Below are 17,777 nucleotides of genomic sequence, written 5' to 3'. Positions count from 1 at the left end.
TGTTTCGGAGCCCCTTTTGTTTTTATTATGCGTAAATAATATTACTGAATATGTGGCATCACAATAGGCTGTTAGCAGATCACTGCGTTTTGGAAAGAGTAAAGAGCACGACGGGAGATGCTGAAACGCTTCAGAAGCACATATATAAAGTCTATCAATGATGCAATCAGTGACGAGTGCAATTAAATCAAACTAAAGAAAAGCTTACATGGCGACGTTTACCCAAGAACCCCCTTAATTTTTCCTACAAAGTTAATGATAACCTAATAACTAATGTGGCGGAGCTTGAAAGCTTGTGGGTTTATTACACGGCCTGATTATCATAGCAGTGACAAGACGACCATGCCGACGCTGAAGAGAGTAAAGCTATGGGTTTTCTCCGACGTAGCTCGAAGTTATTCGCTGAATTTACAAGCCACTTAACATAATATACAACACATGCTATACCAGATCAGTTCTTGAGTGTACGTGTGTTCTCTGGGATGCTTCCACGTCAAATAATACTGAGAAGCTTGAGAGGATACATAGTTTAGAAGGCCAGAATGTTGACCTTATTGGCAGGGATTCATTAACCTTCGACTACGAAGAATACGTTAATCATTTGGCCGTTCTGTATGTTTTAAAGGTGCCCTGAACCACTTTTCCAAATAATCATCCATTGACCTCAGTATCGCAGTTCATCGCCTCAAGAATCGATCGCCGCAAAATTTTTTTCGAATCCGTCAAGAACGAACGGAGTCACAGGAATCTTTCTCTCTTCTTTCGTGCCGACGAGCACGCTGGAAGCTACACAGGGAGGGATGACGCGGGTGGAAGAATGTACGTCACGCGCGCGTCATGACCTTGAGCGCGCGTCATAAAACACGATCGCTCTCTCCAGTTTGTGATTCCGGAGCGCGCTAGTGTTGCAACTGAGTACGCGGCGCCCAGCACGTGGCGGCACCCCGCGGCAAGAAGCGCATCTGAGCGAAACTCCGCTTTTAACGCCGTTATTGCTTGAAAACTTGTAACTCAAAAAAAAAAAACAAAAAAACAATGTGCAAGTCCCTCTGGCAGATAATTTTTTGTTGGCTGATAATCCAATGCCTGCCATCGCAGGCTACCACCGGAACCTGCCGATACAGAAGTCTCTTCATAAGCTACTTGCCCATCCTAGTTATATGTGCGTATGTGACTGTACGTACCGTTTGTGTGTATATGTGATTCACTGTATATACCATAGTCATCACCCGACACCCGGAGTAGCAAGCCAGGCGACAAACCAGGCTAATCTCTCCGGCATCTTCATTAAATATTATAATCTTTCTAGTCGTTCCCACATTGCGCATGATATCATGCATAGTCTCACGAGGCTTTAAAAAAATAGCAAGCTTTGCGCGGCCCATTTTGTGTGGCCTTGCGAATGTGGCGCGCCGTGCTCGCGCCAGTTTAAATGGAGGGAGAACCGGGGACGGAACACTAATCGAGTCATCATGGATTACACTCTGTATTTCTCGCTCGCAACTGAATACGTGTAGAAAAGCTTTCTGTTCGCTTTGTAAGTTAGTTCCTTCGCACTCAGTACCTCTGGACAAACCTCACACGTCTCGCCTTGCAACTGGACGCGTTCCTTCTCATGCTGGCAACTGACGTCCGTCAGCTGGCGAACAGATGACGTCTTTTAGTCGTTAACCCATATCAATCAAAATTTTCGGAGAAGTATTTTTAATATAGTACTAGTACGTCGACAGCCATAAGCGGAATGGTACGTGTATCGTCATGGGGCCTCGAACTACTTTGAACTTTCATAATTATATGCAAGGCCGGATTAACCTATGAGGCTGAGCTAAGGGAGCTGCAGCCCAGGTCCTTTGACTGTCGGGGGCCCTCATGGTGGAAGGTTGACTGCCGCAGCTCGCAGGAAAACAAGAAAAAAAGCAAAACCTGCATAAATTTCGGAGAGTGATGTTTCCTTGCCGCAACATTCGATAAGAGCACTATACGAAGATAATGGCGATGTCAACGAGGCGAGACGCACCTTTCCTGAAAAGCCTATCTGACACGAGATGGTCAAGACGCGCTAATTTGTGCAAAAAAAAGGTATAATACTTTCAAACACATTCGAAACTGTCTGCAGACGTATGAGGAGCGACAAAAATGAGACCTGCGAAACTCGCATTGAAGCTCGGTCTATATTCAAGAAGCTGCCTAAGATCGAAGTGATGTTTATGGCAATGCTTTGCGTTTTGACAAGATCACTGCCACACTTCAGAGACCTGGTTTAGAATTATCAACGGTTTTTGACCTGCTGATCTCTCTTCACGGGTTTGTGAGTTCTCTCCGACCTAAATTTGAAGCTTTCCAGGCGAAGGAAGTGGTACTAAGCTTAGAACTACCAAAGTAACCTCACTCAGGACACCACAAGGCAACATACGGCAGGCAGGGGAGGAGGTTGGGAGGGCACGTGATAGCAGAAAGTCCGTGGTAGACACGTTTTACATAATTGTCGATAACCTTAGGTGAGCGCTGAGGACTCGGAAAGCCGCGTATGCCGACACATGTGGAAATATTCAGTTTTAGAACTACTTAGGGAAACTGGAAGCAAAGGCGAACTAAGAAAGCAAGCTGATAGGCTCGATGAAACCTACAAGTCGTTCAGTTTTCGCGCTATCCGAAAAAAGGTAAAATGGTCCAACAAGATGGCACTATTTCTTTTGCAACGTAGGAAAACTGACCAATCGCAGACATCGCTGTATACTGCGTAATATACGATATGTATGACTTGTGTAGCTAAAATTTGCGTTGTAAATATTGTTAATACTCATATACTTGCGGTACTTGTCTACACAGCCATTCAATTTAGAGCGTGATTGTTTAAATAATATATGTTTCTCAAGGAAAAGGTATTGCTTTGCACTCTGGTCTACGTGGCAGAGTGATCATATTTGACGAGCAAAACACACCAAGTTATCCCTAGACGATAATCCAATGCGAGCTGTAACGAATCTGACGATGAAATTGAAAAATATACTCTGTACTTTCTATTCATTAGCAAAATAAGTGAATCTGCAGTATTTTCCAGGTTTATTGTCTTAACCAGACATCATTACCATTATCATCATCGTCATTAGGGCCGCTGAAGCGTCCTCAGCACTGGGCCCTGAAATGTCTTGATCCGGCTCCGATTACATGCGCGCATTATAAAGGACTATCATATTGCCTTGAGTCTTTCGCGTATCTAATGAGTGTCTTGGAAAATCGCTCGGTCTGATCAAAGGTTGAGCCTTCATGAGCATTCTGTGGCGATAAGTATTCAGCAGAAGAAAAACTGGTGATTTATCGCATAGCTTTGTCCTCATCTGCACCAGAACGCCTCTTTTGAGAAGTTCTTGTTCAGGCTCAGCCTGACTATACGCCCACTGCAGGGCGAAGGCCCCTCCCGTGTTTCTTCTTTTAACCCGGTCCTGTGCTTTCTGCTGCCATGTTATCCCCACAAACTTCTTAATCTCAACTGCCCACCTAACTTTCTGCCATACCAATTGCGTTGGATTGGGCTAGATGGTACACATTGTCAAAAGGGATAAAAACCAGTGGTAAACACAGGACACAGTGAGAGGAAACGGCGGGACAGGCTGGCACTTGCAACTGATCAAAACGGGCTAACGGGATACTTTTGAAAGCTTACTTATACTCTCCCCTAGATACCACCCTGTGCATGCGTGAGCAACCATGCGTCGCATTAAACGAAATCTTAACGTGCAATCATGGTGTTTAGAAAGGTAATCTCTTTACCTGACAGATGCAATGACATGTCGCTGACGCAGTCTTTTCCCACTTTCTTTACAAAGAAGGTTTCCAAAATTTCCCTTTGGGTCTTAGTATTTCCCCGGCCTAAAATGCTAGCGTTGTCAAATGCAGGAGTGCACCCGTACTGACGGCAATAGCTCGGCAGATCAGCACCGTCATCCGCGGGAAGGGAGGCCTTGTGCTCCCTGAGGCGATCGTTAAGACAACGGCCAGTTCGGCCGATGTCTGTTTGACCGATGGCCGGTGTATCGTGTGGCATCGGCCAGTTGGCCGATGCCACACGATAGAGGGGTGTGATAAATCACACGTGTAGCGCAAGGCACAGATTTCCAGACATGATTTGTACCACACGGAGCCCTTCGCTGCGCTTGTCGGTTGCAGCGGCTGCACAGACCACTCAACTCTCGCGGGGCCGAGGGTACCAAGCGCATGCCGTATTTATTCGCCACCTTCTTGATACTGTGCGATAACTCATGCGCATATGGCATGACAACGAAATTGCCTTTGTCGCCCGAAGAAGCAGAGGCAGCTTCTTCTGCCCTGCGCGACCGTTTCTGCTCTTTGAGCAATTTCTCGGCTACCGCTCTCGTCACATGGTCTGGAAACCCAGCCGATGTCAGTCTGCTAGCTTGTTGCTCTACACTGGCCTGTATTGCGTGAAAGCAGCTCTTTCGCAACGCGTTCTTAAAACAAAGCATTGCGATGCCCCTTTTTGTTAGCTTTGAGTGGCATGAGCTGTACGGCAGGATATCCTTCATAGAGCGCGGTGCATACGCCAAGCACACATGCATGTCGATGCGGAACAATAATTACAAGTCTAAAAACCTAATAGAATTACTCTGTGGTAATTCCCGAGTGAAACGAAGGGACACAGCACAAGCGCTAAAGCACTTAAGGATATCTGTGGCCACAGATTCTGGACCATTGTGAGAGGACAAATTTACAAGCACCAAAAAATCATCCACGTACCTAAAAACCTTGACCACATGGTCGTCGTTTAAACTGCCGCGCAACACACGGTCAAATTTCGCCGGGAAAAAATTTGTCAACGAAGGTGCTATACCAGAGCCTATACAGATTGCATGTTTTTGAACATACATGTCCCCGCGGAAGTCCACAATCGTATACATTTGAGGTAGTGTCTTTTCGTCCACTTTTCTTTCTTCACATTTATATTCTAAATACTACAGATAACACCCCCTATACTTTCCTTGGCGTTATTGTCTGTTAGTTCTCATTATTATTGTGTCTAACAAAGAAAAACGAGCCCTTAAGAGTCATCCCTTTCCTTCGTTCATAGCGAGGGTCTCGTTCTGGCAGACTTCATGCCTTCAGGTAGTATGCGAGGGATTATTGGTCAGCTGCCAGCTCGTAAAAAGATCACGCGCTACATGACGCCAACAGGCAGAAAAATGAGTGTTCCACACTCCCCGCCATGGCAGCGACTGGCGCTAAAACTCTGAGGTTTAAATGCACATATATACCCCATATAGTGGACGGGAGGATCACCGCCGCCCTAGCTCAGTGGTAGAGCATCGGACGCGTATTCGAAGGTCGCAGGTTCGGTCCCTGCCGGCGGCAAGTTATCTTTTCGTCCACTTTTCTTTCTTCACATTTATATTCTAAAATACTACAGATAACACCCCCTATACTTTCCTTGGTGTTATTGTCTGTTAGTTCTCATTATTATTGTGTCTAACAAAGAAAAACGAGCCCTTAAGAGTCATCCCTGCCCACTGAAAAGGGGGACAACGCTTGCCATGACGCTGCACCACTGTCCTCTATGAATTCACGCACCACCGGTAGGAGCCGGCTACCTTACCGCTGTTGACGAAGTTTTAAACCTCAGCCAGTTCTGTTCTACATTTTTGACTAGAATGAACGAAGATGACTTTTAAGGGTCGTTTTTCTTTGTTAGACACAATATTAATGAGAACTAACAGACAATAATGCCATGGAAAGTATAGGGGATGTTATTTGTTGTAATTGTGAAGAAAGTAAAGTGGACGAAAAGATAACATGCCGCCTGCAGGGACCACCGGCAAGTCCCTGCCGGCCCTGCCGGCGGTCCCCGCGCACCAGTATTCGAACCACGGCCCTCTTGCACGCGATGCTCATGCTCAGCAGGGCATTGTCAAGCGCACACAAACAAGAACAGAGGGAGGTGATGACAACGCAAGCGCTTTTAAGGGTCTTTTTAGGGTCTTTAAAATCAACCCCCCCCTCCCCACCTCTCTCCCACACACACACACAGGTTGTGTATTGCAGCGGCAGACGTCTCGCGAAAGCTGTACGTCGTCGCCAGGTGTGAAAGCGGTTCATGTGAAACGCAACGCTGTGCCACTCCGCTGACGCAACCGCTTGCATGTGAAACATAGACAGCCATACGCGTGCGCAGGGTTCTCCATTAGGGGGGCCAAGTTTCACTGCGGTCTGGCACGCCCCTTCAGGATAGCGTATTGATATTCCGAGAACTCGAAGAAAAGAAAATGCTCAAACTGTCACGTATGTCTCCGTTAACGACATGGGAACTACACATGATACTTTCGAAGCAGTGAAATTTATCCTCGAAAAATCAAAGGTACACCACTAGGGTCATTCGTTTACTGGCCGCAAAATTGTTCTTCAAATCATCATAAACACACGAGCGAGCAGCTTTTAAAAAAGGCGAAATAGTTCGATACATTGCAGAAAGCATGAAATGTGCATCAGCGCAGGATGATAACATTGTATTTCAGTGGTTGGCTAGCGAGCCACATAAAAAAGAAAGACAAAAAAATTGGAGGACAGTTAAGCTTCGCCTTTAAGAGTGGAACGCGATAGCGTTATCGGGCACCGTTCGCTTCGTTTTCGGTAGACACCTCAACCGTCATGCTGTGAGAGAAGGAACGTCTGTGCGCGTAACATATGGCCGTTGTAAACTCTCCGAGTGTGCCTACTAGAATTACAGTTGCGAAATGCCCACTACGCGTCTGTAAATCAATGGGCACACCTAGGTATCTGCGCACTTTGTTGATGGTGAGGCTATAGTGACGATGATTATGATGAAATATAGCTGAGCATATGAACGCAAACCAACTATAGCCCAACTCTCCCTTTTGCTGAGCCCCTTGTATTGTGTTGGCAGTTTTCAACCGCTCACTCGTCACGCAAATCACATGGTGTGACTCCAGGTGCGATACTACGCTTCTGCCACGCAATATTACATCTGTTAACATGACTACTCGCCCGACATGACGACTGTGTCGGGTCTTTTTCCGGAGCAGTTTCAAGCACTGGCGCGGCTCGATGGTGGAATACTTGACTACCACGCAGAATGAATGGGTTCGGTTCCGGCTCGAATTCTGGTTTTATTCTTTGCACCCACTGGGATTTTTCGCTGACGGACACTCCGCCGACACCGACCCTGACGCCGCATTTTCTGCGACACGGGCTCTTTAACACTATCGCATTAATAAAGGGCAGTGAGGATGCCGATGAACTCGCCAAGTGCGCTCTGAACGAAGGAAGTCGTTCCGTAATCCCTAAGACGGATATATGAATACTATAAGGCAAATGCCTACCCACTGTTCGGCGGAATAATGGTTCTACATCGTTAAAGCGAAACACTCATTTTTGTATGAACATGATTGGCTAGGCGGATTCAACGTAGCAACAAATATTTGTGACACGTAGAAATTTTCATTGAAGGCTTCGACGGTAAGTGGAATATACAAACATTTTTTCTCCCCCAAGATGCGCCTTTCCAATTGACCTGAAAGCTGTTGTGGTCGCGGAATTGAGAACGTTCGCCGCGTTCTGACTGAGTTCCCAGAGTACAGCAAGGAACCGATATTGTTATCGAAAAACCGGAAAACAAAAAAAGCTAGCAAGTTTGGACAAGCGCCCTTTTACTAAAATGTCGAAATACCGAGGACCGTGGTCAACAAGTAATCTCCAGAAAAAGGTAAACATCTTCTCAAAACACGTTTCAGTGGACACAAAGTCAGACAAACGTTCATGATAAGCTTCTATGTGCAGATATGTATGAAGTGACGTGTTATGTTCTTTACTGTGGACGCCGTTTGAATGAATAGTACGCGTTTGATTCTTCGTTGCCATGTTGTTGTCCTTATTTGTTATTTAACGTTTGTTTATTTTTTTGTTCAATTATTGGCGTATTTTATTTTTTGCCTATTTATCTCAGTGGCATCACTGATTTACGACTTCAATTATTTCTTTATAACGTAGAGATATGGAGCAGACGAGGTGCTCTTTACCTTAACAAGTACACAGAAACCACATCTACAGCAGAATAGAATACCCTTCCTGAAGCAACCCCATTTCCTGAGTTCGTGAAGGTTAGCGATGGCCTGATTCTTTTGCAAATGACCTTGGAGAATAGTTCCTCTAGTACCGAAAAGCTAATGCGCCTATAATTCTTCCACGTGGTAGCGTCTCTCTTCTTAGGTATTTATATGATATTGGCATTTAACGAACTCAGCTACATTTGAAGTCTTGAAGTATTACCAAGTCTTGGGGTCTCAAGATTTTCCAGCATGTTATCATCAAATCAAAAGTAGTATACCAGCCTCCCCTGCAGCGTTTCCACATGTCTTGCAAAGCAGCCTAACATCATTGCTACATGGGGCTTGCGCATAATACTTCCAATTGTGTAATTCACAAACATACTAAGACTCCCGAAGTTTATTATTCATCGATGCAGCTGTATTGTGCGTCTACCAAATAGCTCTTCAGAGAATGTTGTGCTTTTTTTTTATAGAATGTGTATGCCTTTCATTGGTATCTACCTCTGAAAAAGGGCGGCGGCAGTCACCTGGCCTGTTTATAAGGCGTTATTACATCTGAGGCTCAGCATTTTAGCTATTTCTCGTCGTTTTTTTTTCTTTCTTGTAAAAAGCCTATATATTTACACTAGAACCTACGCCTGTAATGACTCCGGTTCTGTCCATTTCTTTCATGTTTCTTCTTTTTCTTGCCAATACTATAAACCAATGGTTCTGAAATGGGGGTCCGCGAAGCCATTTTTGGGGGTCCGTGAAACGCATCCTCGAAAAAAAAAAAGCCCGTTTTTTTTGGATGCACATTATGTCCTGTGACAACGGCCCCTTCTCATTTTTTGTTATGCTTCACCGCAGAACACTATTGCATTGAGGCGGAGATGACTTATGTTCCCTCTCTCTATATGAGATCGCTGTAAAGCTTTTCTTGCAGTTGTCTACGACATATGCACACAAGCATACTTTTTCTAGGCTTTCATATTTGAAGAGCAAACATGGCTAGAAACAGGTTGAATGTGGCTGCAGACCGCACAACTTATTGACACGCTGCTGAGATCGAATTGGCGCGGCACTTTGGTTTCACCATTCTTTGCCAGGAAGAAACAAAAGGCATCTATTTGACGCGGCATGTCGCGCTAATTTATGACCCCCCTCCCCCTTTTCTCTCACTACAAGGGATCCCTCATAACTTCCTCCGGTTCATAAGAGGGTTACCCGAAATATCCATGGCTGATAACCACTGCTACAAGCGCCTTTTGCTGTTCTCGACTGCTGACCAGTTCGTATACTTCCTGTGAATCACAGCGCCCCTGAAATGTGGGTGCTTTATACACGACCTTTAAAATATCCTAGCTTTATATTACAGTGTGTTCAGTAGTTACTGGACTAGTTGTATCTCCGGCGGTGCATTATCGCAAAGTTGCATTAGCCATGTCGAATATTTGTGCCGGTATGTTTACTGTTCGAAACGTTCGAAACGGGCGGCGCAAAAACAAGGGACAAAGGAAAGACTACACACCACAGAGCGCTCTGTGGTGTGTAGTCTTTCCTTTGTCCCTTGTTTTTGCGCCGCCCGTTTCGAACATTGCATAACCAATTCCAACTTGCCCAGGCATCAATTCCTCTGCATGTTTACTGTCCTCAGGCTTTTTTTTTTTTTGTGTGTGTGTGTGTGTGTGTGTGTGTGTGTGTGTTTACCTATTTTTGTCCAAGTCTTCGTCAATTTTTTTTCGTCACTTTCCTATCTCCTTTCCTCTTTTTCTCCTCCTAACTTCCTTTCCTCTGTCTCTTCCCTGCTCCCGAAAGAGCAGGCACGCGTTGTGCCCCTCTTTGGTGGCAGTTGCCAGCTTGCTCTCTCCCTCTTTTCTCTGTGTCCTTGTGATTGTGTGTATACAAATCAAATAAATAAATTCATTCAACTAGAAAAGCGCTGCCTTTCATAATATTTTTTTTTCTTTTTCTGCCGTACTCGTAAGCATAAATGGTCCTCGTTGTTTCCATCCTTTGCCTCTCATCCACCGACTCTGTTTCTCTCCCTTGTAACAGCGAAGCTGCTTAAAACGACCGTAAAAGCTTTGGTGTGTACAAAAACTACCATCATCATGAACCGGTATGTGCCACAGAAATTAGGCAAATACCACTACTCACCGCTGGTCCATTAAAAATGAAGACAACAGACGGGCAGCAAACACCAATTAACATTTCTAGACAGACGTAACCAGTGATTGAGGAAAAGCTTTAATAAACCGTCGGTATTAACCCAGTGATAAACACCGTGACCACACGCTTCAGCTTCGCTGAAGCATCTGTACGGAGTGCTTCAGCGGTACGTACAGGAAGAAAATACTGGGGAACGGTAAAGGCAACGGCGGCTGCGAGAAGACCCCGAAGGGATGGAAGCCCTACGCGAACGACGACGTGCCCGTAGATCTGTGGGAGGTGCGAACGCTCGGTTTCAGCGCGAGTTTCTGTCTCTGGAGTTAGGACATCCGTGTCGAGTCTGTGACTGTCTGTGGTTTAACTCGAACCCATCTGCGCCGAGAAGCCTCCTAGAGACAACCTAGCATCACCTAGCTAGAGCCTAGCAACAACCTAGAAGCAACCAGATGAGTCTTCAGAGTTCCCCAGCTTCGATGTTTCAAGCCTTACGTGAACTTCCCTCGAGTTCAACAGAGAGCCAACTCACAGAACCCTGCCCTGCCTCATCCCTTGTGCTTTGACCGTGGGCCTCCAATGCCGATCGGCCCACTGACCTTCGTTCACTGCCACCACCCTGTCAAGACCTTCACCCCCTCCCCCCTTTTTAACCTTGATAAAATGATATGCGAGCTGATTATTGCGGACTCAAAAGCGATCTAATGGGTATTTACATAGCTTACAGATGCATCGCACTTCATTGCTTTTATTATAACTCGATCATTCAACCATATGGCTGTGTAATTGTTTCCCTACGTATGCCCAATCCTGTGAATCAGGTGGGGAGGAAGGTAATTAATTGCGCCACTCGTGCACTCCTCTTAGTTGCTGACACAAGCGCACATGCAAGCATGAATTGACAGAAAGAATAAACTTTATGTTTGACACGGAAGGGTGACGGACGCAGCCAAAATATTGTTACTGATTTGTTGTCCTTTTCTTGTTTGTTAGCTTTTTTCTTCCAGGATAATAATACGACAGCGTTCGATCGGCAGACCATGCAGTGTATGTAAGCGTAGTCTTTAAATGTTTAGGATTAAGTTTGGCGATTACTATTCACACCTTAAACTTGGTTTGCTGCGCTCTTTTACCTCATCTCTTCAAATCCTTCTTTTCTTCCAGTGAACTGATGACTGACAAGCGTGAAAGGAAGGCGAGGAACGCAGTAGAAAGTCAGTTTACGTCTGTCTACCTCGGCACTCGTCTTAATTTACAACTCATTATTTCTTATGAGCACAACACGAAGCAACGAGTATAGTAAGGAGCAGTCTTACACAAGTTTTACAATGTTACACCATCTTCTACAGGTGCGTAGGGCGATGGAAAAGTCACGCTTCCTTCGCGAAGTGTTAAGCAGCGCGCCTCTTTCGCCGTTTGCCGAAGCCTCGGCCAGCGCCATCCGACGGTTGTTCAGCAAAGCCCAAATGCGCGGTAACGCGGAACTCCGCTGCCCCTCCACTGGCGCTGGTGGACGCGCTGCCGTAAATGTCGCGCGCTCCGCCGTGCTCTCTCAGAGCGCGGAAGAAAAGCCGGCGCAGCGGCAGCGAATGTGCTTCGAAGCTGCTTTTCCGCGGTGTGACGATCGCGAAATGGGAGAAATAAAAAAGCAGCGCAAAGGCCGGAAGGGTCACGGAGAAGGCTAGTGAACTTTGGAAAGTGCCTTCCCAATAAACATTTTCGCTCTCTCCTTTTATTAATCTTCTATATTACAACGTTAATTAGAGACCTTTGGCACACAGGTCTGGGTAAGCAGCGATCGGGAAGGCTGCCAGCAGAGCCCTGGAACAAAAATACTGCGCGTGACTGCGAGGGGGTTAAAAAAAAAGGAATGTAAAATTTCTGATCGGGCATATCAGGAAATTTTGCGTGTATGTAATGAAGGCGGCTGCAACGTTCGCGTAACATTATACCATATTTAGGTAGTGCAGAAGGTGTAAGGCTCTTCATCCAGGGAAGCACCTCTGTTATGCCGGTATAGCCCTGCATATTTATGTCATGTGGACTGTATCGTAGAACTTTAAGCGTTCGTATACCGTCATTGCCCCCATATACGTTTGACGATTTCTGTTGGTCCTGTTGCCCTTTCTCTATGTGTGTCATTCGAAATGAACTGTTTATCATAATACAGCAGACTTCTACAGTTATTGACCACACATGCATCCACATTCTCGTCGCACTGGACGATAAACGCGATGAATTTATTTAAACGCTCGCATTACAGCTCCGTTCCCTTTTTTTTCATTTCAGTGTTCGCGCGTCTCTTCGAAGCCGGTAGCTCGGCGGGTGTTGCCGGGCGGGAAAAAAAATAAGAAAGAAAGAAAACGTCGCCAAAAAAGCTTGCAGCCAAATTTGAAGGCTTTGTCGTCCGTAAAGCTTTTGTTTTTATCTCCACTTTGTACGATTGCAACAATAAAAGAAAAGTGAAAAGGCGCCGCAGGAACGGGGAAGCTGCGCGAAACGGCAGTCGATCTTTGCGGTTGTCAACACAGAAAAAGCAAGCGACGCACTACTCGTCGTAGCGTCCTGACATTGCACCACTTTACGCACTCCATATGGCAGCCACTTGTCCTCGGTATGCTTGTAGTACGCCATAACACAAGCCACGTACTCGTCCCTCCCTCCGCGCGGTTTGGATCGTCAGACAATCGGATACGCGATGTAGCTATACAGCGTGCCTTGACGTACGACCCGTGATATGCGAGGCTTAACGGCAGCGAGATAAGCTGTACACGCACGTTGTGATCTATCGCACAAAAAGAAATAAACGCCGCGCGCGGGAGATAAGTTCATAAGAGAGCTCGAGATACAGCGGAAGCTGGCTGCATGCCTCCACGTCCGAGGGCTTCGGCATTTTTCTTCTGTGTCTTCCACACATCGGCATTGACGAGACATTACCACGACATCCCTGTTCCTCAATTCGATTCACTTCAATTCCATTCTGGAGCTTTAGGTGCCAGAAACACGTTATGATTACGAGCCACGCCGTGGTTGGGGAAACTCTGGATTAATTCCGAGCGCCTAAGGCTCCTAAACGTCCACGTTCTCCCGTTACTAAATAAAAATTTATTTCTTACTGTTTCATTCTTTCTCTGTCTCGTGTTAATACCATTAAACTTCATATTTTACTCTCCTTAGCAGCTTACAAGCACGAAACGTACTTCATACATTCTACTTTTGCGAGGAAATTTCAATGTTCAATTAGACGGCAACCATAAAGTATTCTTAAGAACTCATGAGTTTTACGTGCCAGAACCACGATGAGATTTTGAAGCACGCCATTGTTGGGGACTGTGCAGCGATTTCGACCAAGGTATCTTTCTCAACCCGTGCCACGTGCACACTTCAATGTAAGCGCACGAGCGTTTTCGCATTTGACCCGACCATCGAAATGCTGGCGCCGCGGCGCGGATCCACGAAGTCACTTCGAGGAGCGCGACGTTATCGCCGCTTAGCTACCCCGCCTATTTTGTATGTAGGCAAATCAACCATTTATATCCTCAGCTGTCGCACGCATTGTCGCTTTTCATTAAGCCGCCACAACTCGGCGCGAATAACTAATTATTCACCATATTTGATCATGCAGTCCAACTTATTTTGTCAAACTACATAGCGTATACTATGACACGTGCACGTCCATCTGTTCAGGGTAGCAAGCCGGTTACTAGTACCAGGTTAACCTCCCTGTCTTTTCCTTTTCATGTATTTTTCTCTCTCGCTTTGTAGGAAAGAGAGCGCTCCACAAAGCATGACAAAATTGAGCCTAGTCTCAGTGGCTCGAATCCGAAGTCTCCGGCTCGGGAAGTCGGTGGCGTAGCCAGGGGAGTAATTTGGGACGTTCACGCCCCCCTCCCCCCCCCCCCCCACCGTAATTTTTACATTTTGTATGTGTATATATACGCGCGCACATACAAACACACGAACGAACACCTGGAAAAAAATTTCTGGCTGCGCCCCTGCGGGAAGTGCACGCCAAAATATTGTGTCCTTCAAATGCAGTAGGGTACGCATTTCAAATCTAGCACTTGCAAGTACTTCGAAGCTCGCCTTTGATGACGGAAAACGGTGTAAAGTGCTTTGCTGTTAACGCCCCCAGGAAAGGAAACTGTTCCACCTACCAACGTGTGGCAAGAGGTACGCGGCCCTGCGTGCAGATGGGAAAGAAAAGTACGCGAGAGACGTATCGCTGGTAAAATGACAAAAGGACCTGCAATACTATTACACAATGGTGCGACCATTGTCTGCCAGCGAATTTTGGTAATGTCTGTGGGACGCCATAATGAAGAAAATGTAGCCAGGCAAGTATTCGCCGTGAGACCGGTCTGCAGATGGCAGCCCCGTCGCCGCGTTATTGCGAGTCGGTGAAACGTCCCTACTGAACATGGAAGAGGCAACGGGAAAAAGCACTCGTTGACAGCAGCGCCTCTGAATTCGGTACGTGGTGCTCTTTAAATGGGCGTTTGGATTGCTATCCTACCGACTTTGTTAATATCGCTGTACTTGTTACACAGCCTTTAAGGATATCTACACAGTTGCACACGTACACGTGTACGTAGAGGCACGGTTGCTGGGTCAAAGCGCATTGATCCGACGGCCGTGGTAAAGGCTAGCAGGGGCGTAGCCAAGGGGGGGGTTGGGGGGGTTCAAACCCCCCCCGAAATTTTTCAATTTTGCTTGCGTATATAGGCACGCACACATACAAACGCACGCACGAACATGCATAAAGTATGGTTGAACCCCCCCCGAAAAAAATTTCTGGCTACGCCCCTGAAGGCTAGCAAACGATACGGCGGGCGACCCTGCCATACTTGTGGTCTCCGATATCGCAACGCCTGTGAAATCTCGGACACCATGCCAACTACGCGGGATTTAGCGATAGAGCGCCGCGATGCGGATTAGTTCGATCCAGAGGCCAATACTTCCGTGCCTAAGCAAACAAAGCACATATATAGAAAACACCAGCACTAACCCGCGGCACATGAGGTTAAATACTTGAGGAATAATCTGCAAATTCTATTAGAAAGGTGCTTCAGCGAAATTCGCCTGTCTGATTCGCGGAGGGGTGGAAAAAGTGCCAAAACCACGATCTCATTATGAGGCACGCCAGGGGCGTAGCCAGGGGGGGGGGGGGGTTGGGGGGGGTTCAAACCCCCCCGAAATTTTTCAGTTTTGCTTGCGTATATATACATGCGCACATACAAACGCACGCACGAACATACATAAAGTATGGTTGAACCCCCCCCGAAAAAAATTTCTGGCTACGCCCCTGAGGCACGCCGCAGCGGTGTCCTCCAGCACTGGCGTAGCCAGAGGAGGGGGGCGATTGGGGGCTCAAACCCCACCACCCCCCGAATTTTTTTCAGCTTTGCATGCACATATATACACGCACACATACAAACATGCGCACTAACATACATAGAGGTTAGTTGAATACGCCCCCCCCCCCCCCCCCCCACGAAAAAAATCCCTGGCTACGCCCCTGGCCTCCAGCTTAATTTTGATCACACGAACTTCATTAAGACGCACATAAATCTAAGCATACGAGCGTTTTCGCATTTCTATCCCATCGAAATGCGGCCGCAATGGCCGGTGTCGAACTGACGATCTCATGCAGATGCGCAACGCCAAAGCCACTGGCCTATCGCGCGGCGTGTGTTTTGCGGAGAGCAAAGCGCAAAATATTGTTTTCGCGCCTGGTTCGCGAACTCGCTAATGCGTGCGCGTCGTTAGGTGAGCAATAATTATATTACGTAAGGAATGCGGGGATGTCAGCTCACCACAGTTACTCTGTACTCTGTATTTATTTTATGAGGTCTAGCTGACGGTACCAACACCCGCTTGACTGCATTTGAGCGACCAGCAGTACGCAAGTGCCACAAAGCAACACTTTGCTGCATATCTATCGCATATCAACACTTTGCCCTTACCTGCTTGTTCTTTTTTCGTATTTTTTTCTTTATTCAGTACTTTCCCACCCACCCTGTCGTTCTGCACAGCTCGAGCCCAATGCGACAGGGTATGGTGAGACAGCAGGGCGGGCTCGCATGGCAACCGGGTTGCACCACGTGGAGCCGAGTGTGAAGGTCTCGTCCAGGCGGCGCTAGCTGTCCGGCTTCGGAGCAGGCGCTCGCCGAATCGACGGGCGCACGATTTTTTCGGGGCTCAAGGCGCGGGCGTGTTCGATCAATGCCGACGCCAGGCTTCCCGCACCCCTCCTCTCCCCTCAGCCGTGGGGGTGCTACACCGGCGCCGCTGGCGCAGAACACTATGTGTTACAATGTCACCAGGGCGCGTGCCCAGAAAGAAAAGAGAAAAATGAAAGAAAAACGGAGCCCGCTCGCGGTGCGCAGTGAGCGCGCCGTGGCTCCGAACATCTTCGAAAAGTTTGAAATGAGTGGGCTCATTCCGATTTCTTTCTTGACGTCGCTTCTTCGGCGAGCAAATTAGCGCCGATTGCGTTGTGTACGGCTACTCGTGTCTCATAATTAAAAATAGTAAAATTCTATACGTTATGCGAGCTTGCCCATTATGACAGGAGTGAAAGTTAGTGTAAAGCGTTGATAGCTACGCTTTGCGCAGTGACATTTTGCATGGAAGCGGCTCCTATCTGCACTGGAACGCGCCCGACACACGTGCCGAATAGTAAAGAGCAGTGTGACGGCAGCGCGTTGGAAATGGAAGTGGCTGACGTAGCGCTAACGCATACACAGTCAGGGCACTAGACGTGCGTGCTAGACTTTCGCAGAAATTGGAAATAATATTTACTAAGTGCACACGTCTATTGAACTATGACTTTATCGCAGTTTTGAGAACGAAGTCAGAGATGGAAAGTCCCCGTGTGCCACGAGAACGCCGTAGATGTTTTTTTTTATATCTAAAAAAAAAAACGTTTTTTACTCGCATTTTGAAGCGTCAATCGGATGCCTATGCGAAGGACGTTACACACACACACACACACACACACACACACACACACACACACACACACACACACACACACACACACACACACACACATATATATATGTATGTGTGTGTGTGTATATATATATATATATATATATATATATATATATATATATATATATATATATATATATATATATATATATATATATATATTATGTGGAGCTCTAAGAGTTACGCTCAGTCCAGCTAGACTTGTTTAGGCTGTCGATATTGCTGGAGACCCACGTCAGTGCAGCATCTCTCCTGTTTCTTGATTTATCACGGAAACCATGATATCTCATCGAAGCATATAATTGAAACTCATGCCAACAGCGTTAAGAGCATGACTTACAGCAATGCGAACCTTCCAGTCAAAAGCGAACGGTGAAATTCAATCGAGGAAAACTATAAATCCCGGAGGATTCCATTTGAACAAGGTCGTAAAGCCTATTTTGCGGCTAACACTATCATGCGATAAACTATTTCTTACGAGGACAAACCGACCGCATTTTCAGTTCATACTAAAGGAACGCAAATCTCCTACTTTATCTGTGTTTGTGTATCATTCGC

The sequence above is a fragment of the Rhipicephalus sanguineus genome, chromosome 1 (assembly GCF_013339695.2).
Source record: "Rhipicephalus sanguineus isolate Rsan-2018 chromosome 1, BIME_Rsan_1.4, whole genome shotgun sequence".
Classification (NCBI taxonomy): domain Eukaryota; kingdom Metazoa; phylum Arthropoda; class Arachnida; order Ixodida; family Ixodidae; genus Rhipicephalus; species Rhipicephalus sanguineus.
Note: the sequence above shows the minus strand (reverse complement) of the source record.